General features: G+C 30.9%; 1 pseudogene; it reads right to left on the bottom strand.

Moving 5' to 3' along the window:
- Positions 1–3,026: 3,026 nt before the first annotated feature.
- Positions 3,027–5,663, bottom strand: LOC131601151 (protein FAR1-RELATED SEQUENCE 5-like; annotated as a pseudogene).
- Between the last annotated feature and the right edge of the window lie 337 nt (positions 5,664–6,000).

Here is a 6,000-nt window from a genome sequence, read left to right on the forward strand (position 1 = left end):
TTCTTTAAAGACTCTCCTACCTTTTTGAAAATCCGCAGTGAAATTTTTAAAATGTCCTATATTTCGAAGATTTATCTTCGAAATTACTTTTTTTTCCGGAAAAAAAAAAGTTGATTTCGGAAGTGCATTTCCGAAAACACAAAAAAGTGTTTTTGGAGATACATTTTCGAAATCAATTTCCGGAAGCGCATGCAGTGGATATCGGTAATAACATATCCGAAATATTTCAATTTTTGGTCTTGGAATTCAAATATGCATTTCCGAAAAAATTCAATAATCATTAAAAAATTAAAATAAAAAAATAAATCAATTTAATTAATAGTATAATTAATTGTATTAATTAAAATATACTATTAAATATATATCATAATAATCAAGATATAATAGTAATAATATTAACCTAATAAATATTTAAATTAACATTTTATTTTTATATAAAAAATTCATAATAATAATAATAATAATAATAATAAAAAAGATATTTATTTTCTATTTTTTTATGATACATAAAAAAAATTATTTTATAAACTAATTTTCAAAAACAATTTTATATTTATAAAAAATCATTTTATAAACAAAATTTCCTAAACAATTTTAAAGTTAAAAATTATTTTACTAACTTATATAAATTAAAAACATTCTAATTTCATAAGTAAATTATGAATTATATAAAATTAAATATATAATTTATTTATTCATTAAATAAAATTAAGTCAAAGTTTTCTTTTAATTTTTTTAAACTAAATGAAAAATGATTTTTTATCATAATTATTCATTAAAATAATTTTTATATTTTTTATTTTTATTTATTATTTTGAAAAACTATGTAATTTGAAATTTATATTAAAATATGAATAAAATAGTATATAATTTTATTCTTATTTAAACTCTTTTATTTTAAAATTTTGCTGAATAATTTTTAATGTATTTATTTTTTATATAATCAAAATTATTGTGTATTAGTTATAGTTTTAGAAATTATTTATATAAAATTTATTTATTAATTTTAATTGAAATTAGAATAGAAATATCAACCGTATAATTATCATTATTATTATTTATAACTTATAAATTATATTAATTTTATAATAAATGAATTAATCAATATCTCAAACCATTTTTAATTTATTATAATTTTATAATAAATTATAATTTTATATTAGATATTGAAGTTCGAATTTTGGGAAAATTTGCCCAGGAAATATTGTTTTTGCCTCCCGCAGGAATCGAACCATGTACCTAGGGGTTAAGTACATATTCATAGCAATTCCTGCTACCAATTGAGCTACTAGCTCAATTGGTAGTGGGAATGGATTGAACATGTACTTGAACCCCAGGGTACATGGTTCGATTCCCACGAAAGGCAGAAACTCTACTAGTGAGGGGGGTAGAGAAGTTCGTGAGGTAATAGTGCCGGGAACGCCGAAGGCTCGGGCTGTTATACTACCTACACGCTCAAGTCCTCACTAGCAAATTCACCACTATGGTGGATTGTAATAATTAGATATTCATCCATTTCAGACTATGCCCTAAGTAGAACCGAAGAACATAAATTTCAGAAACATGGAATTAAACCCAAAATAGAGTATCAGACCTACAGATGCAGAAACTTACCTCTGATGTCGTCTTCGTCTTCGCTTTCACCTTGAATGTCGTCTTCGTTTTCGTTTGCAGCAACTTGAGTTTGGAGCTTCGTCAATGGCAGTTGCGCTAGGGTTTCCTCCAAGAACCAACGAAGACAAAATGAAGTTTCTATTTCATTTCCCCTTTCTATTTCATGTCTCAGACAAAATTACCCATCTGGCAATTAAAATAGATGAGCTGGCAATAAAAATAAAAATGTCTCTGCCACATGTATGCCACGTACGCCATTCCTTTGACTTTGACTAACGGAGCTGACAGAAAGGACAAACGTGGTCCTTTTTGAACAATTAAAGGATCACTTTGACACTTTTTAGAGATAAGGGACTAGAATGGACCTTGGGGTATAGTTAAGGGTCCAGATCTGTTTTCCCATTATATACTAATGCATTGTAAATAAGTAACCCAAATAGGGTCCAGATCCTCTCCGTTTCTTTAAAAAATGGAGATCTCCGGTCTATTATATATGTGTTTGACACGTGCCTCATTAAAGAAACAATGGTTGAGATTTATTTTAAAAGAATATTCTTTTTTATAAAATAAGAATGGGAGTACATCACTGTTTGTCTCTCTTCCCCTTGTATATTCACAACAGAGAAGTGTGAAACCCTTCATTTCGCGTCGGCTTTCCGCTCGCCGATTGGAATTTAAAACGTCCTCTGTATCTTGCCATTTTCAATCTTCTACTCTAATCTTCTACTCCGATAATTACGATTCTCTTTGGCCCTATTTTTGAATTGAGAATTCAAATGCATAAATTTGGGATTAAGTTATGAGAATTGGTTTTATGTACATCTTGTGATGGAACCTTGTGTTGGTGGAGAGTTATTTCATAGAATCATTGCTCACGATTATTATTCTGAATTTCAGATAGAGCTGTTGCTGAAATTTTGCTGGAATTTCAATTTTTTGATGGAATTTTCTTCTATACATTGTACCTAAGTGTAATTAATATATTTATTTTATAGAATTAGCCTCGTAAGTATTGTGTTATCTGGGGAGATTGTAAAAGAGAATTAACCTTGTAACTGTAATGCTATTTGAGCAATTTATCAAATGATTTATTTATTTATTGTTTAATATTAGTCTTATAATTATTATGCTTAAACTGATGTAACATAACTTTTGGTGGAAAGTTGTTTCATAGTAAACAAGTGTAACATAAACCAATTCAAAAAACATGTTAATTTCTTTAAACTGATGTATCAGTAAACAATGGTAGCATAAACCATTCAAAAAACATAAACTAGTGTATTGCATAAACCAGTATTTAAACAGAAGCTCAATACACTAGTTATAAGTATGTTCCAAAACATAAACATAAACCAATGAAAAGTAAGCACCAAACTAGTACAAAATTCTGTCATGATGTACATCATAAATGTCTAAAAGAAGTTGAACATTCCTATTGTGTTAACTTGACTTAATTGTGTCATTTGAGTTGTAGTCCCGCTGTAATTTCCATTACCAACTTCACTTAAACTTAGAGTATGTATACCACCACTTTGACTCGATTGTGTCATTTGGTTTGTAGTTTCGCCGTAACTTCCATTACCAACTTCACTTAAACTTAGAGCATGTATACCACCACTTGTTCCTCTGTATTGTTCTTGCACAGTTTGAACATGATCATCACCTGCTGTTATGGATTGTTCCTACACAATTTAGAGTAAAAGTAACATATATTATTAATAGGAGATAGTAATACTAAGATTCTAGTTAAGCATTGAGAAAAAGTAAAAAGTGATTTACCAAATTTCTATTTCTTTTATTCTGTGATAAATTTTCCTCTGCTTTTTTCTGCGACAGGTTTCCCTTTCTCTTTCGAGCCAATTTCTCAACCCAAGACTTAGGCCGTTTTCTAGCTTTATTTAAGCAGTCTCGCTTCTTTATGCCTTTTGCTCCACCAACATCAACAATATCCACATTTTGGTCATTTTTTTCATTTGAAATTGATATGGATACATTACACATCCCATTAGACTCTCCATCCATATACTTTTGAGTCAACATACTTTCTATTATTTTCTCACTCTTCATAAACTTTAGACAAAAGGTGTAAGTTTCATGAGATTTTGATGCTCGATTGGTCATTTTAACCATTCGAGGACATAGTTCATTATATCGCTTCATGAAATGGGCCTTTTTGTCCAATTCAATATGATTCCCTTTCCAATCTTGGTTTCTTCCACACCTTGCATCTCGTGTCCATAGTTTTAGAACATAGTGCTGTGGAATTAGCTTGATATTCATAAGATCTAAAACTTTTAAAGCATGACTGCATAAGATGCCATGTGTCTCAAATTTTCGACAATCACAAACAACTTTTTGATCCATAAGATTCCATGTTACTATTCGCTCCTTACTGTTATCATAACTTGAAACAGCATACATCCCTTCTTTCAATTCTTTTATGCACATGCCTTGATATTCGTCGTATTCCTCTTGGAATTCCTCAAAAATTGATGGAGTGTAAATGTTTCCAACTTGTAAAAGCATAGGAGACTTTTTCATCTTCAATCTTGGCAGCTTATGTCTTGACTCATATTCAACTTCCAACTCATTGTTACGTTTTCCGTTGACAACTCTTTCAAAGTGTGTGAAAAATTGTACTAAATTCAAATCTGATTTCAAATGATTTTTCAAGTCAGCATTAAAGCTCTCACTTAATTGAGTAGATCGCATACCTGCCGTGAAAGTTTTCCGAACATAAGCCCATGCCCACTTTTCCTTCAACCTAAAAATTGTATGGAGCCATGAATCTTTAGAAACATCATGCTCAACTAGTAAAGCATTCCATGCATTTAAAAAGTCTCCTTCCTCTTCATGTAGATCAATGCATCTTGATCTGTTAGAATGGTTTTAGGCTTTTCTCCTCCCATTGCTTTGAGAAAGGTTTCAAATAACCATTGGAATGAAGGGATCGTTTCATCATATAGCAATGCTGCCCCAAAAATGATTGTTTTCCTGTGATTATTAAGTCCAACAAATACACCTAATGGCCGATAATTCTTATTTGTCTTGTATGTAGTGTCGAAAGTGACGATATCGCCAAAGTAACCATAATCATTTATCATTTGTGCATCCGCCCAAAATATATTTGTTATTTGCTCTTCGACATCCATTTGAAATTCATAAAAGAATGAAGGATTTTCACTTTGCTTTTTGAAATGTATCAACAATGCACCCACTTCACCGTATCTTAGTAATTGTTCCCTTCTAGTGCGCAGATAATTTTTATGGTCTTGTTTTGTGTAACCAATAACATTTATTCCACCAGCTTGCTTTGAGACATATTCATGAAAATCTTTTGGTTTTATTCCAGATTCATCAACTAATACAATTTGGGATGCTTGTGAATCGAATATGCGTCGATGAGAACGAATCATGTGAACATACTCATTTGGCTGAAGAAAGTGATTATGTTCAGCTATAAAGTCAACAACCTTGTATTTTCCAATCTTTCGATCGAGCGAAATAACCATACGAGCTTCACATCCTGTTCTAGTTTCTGCTCTAGCCTCTTTTGTCAAGTGATCTCGTTTGTCGGCACCCCGTTTACCCTCCTTGAAGCATACAAATCTTCTTGAAGTTAGGATTCTATCTATTTTGCTTTTATTTCCATATTCTCGACGAATACCAAACCCAAATCTCCTACTGTACTCGTTGTAAAAATCATATGCTGTAACCTCAGACTCAAACTTCATTCCTAATTTTGGTATATAATCAACAACACTATTTTTTCCTAGTTGCACAATGTCTTCTTGTACATTGTTTACCACTTTCTCTACTCCTTGTTCTATTAACATTTGTGACTTATTCACATTTTCTGAAAACATGATACAATTGATATTTTAAGATTCTAGAAGAAAAATAAAAAGAATGTAAAGAAGCTTTCAATAGTAAATATGCACTCATCTTTTATATCTATAAATAGAGAAAGACAGTAACATACCTATGCATTGGGGAGAAGATGAATCGTGGAGGTTCACTTCATGTTGTTGGTAAAAGCTTTCTGCCATTTAATGCAAGCAGCGGGAAGAAACGGAAGAACAGTGGCCTTGAGTTGTAGAATGAGCGGTTGAAGATGAATGTCAAGAGTTGCAAAAAAACTAAAGAGATGGAAGGTCGTGTTGTAATGTGTTCCTTCGTATTCCATTTACCGCCACTTTTTTTAATTACAAAAATTAATATTATTTTAAAATAAATCGAAACCGTTGTTCTTTTAATGTATTAGGTGTCAACCATATATACAATACAATGGAGATGCCCATTTCCTTAGCAAATGGAGACGATCCCGATCCTAACAAATAATGTCGTTTACTGGTAAGGAAATGAAACAATGAGTTAGAGGGAGAG

This window comes from Vicia villosa, linkage group LG1 (genome assembly GCF_029867415.1).
Source record: "Vicia villosa cultivar HV-30 ecotype Madison, WI linkage group LG1, Vvil1.0, whole genome shotgun sequence".
NCBI classification, from domain to species: Eukaryota; Viridiplantae; Streptophyta; class Magnoliopsida; order Fabales; family Fabaceae; genus Vicia; species Vicia villosa.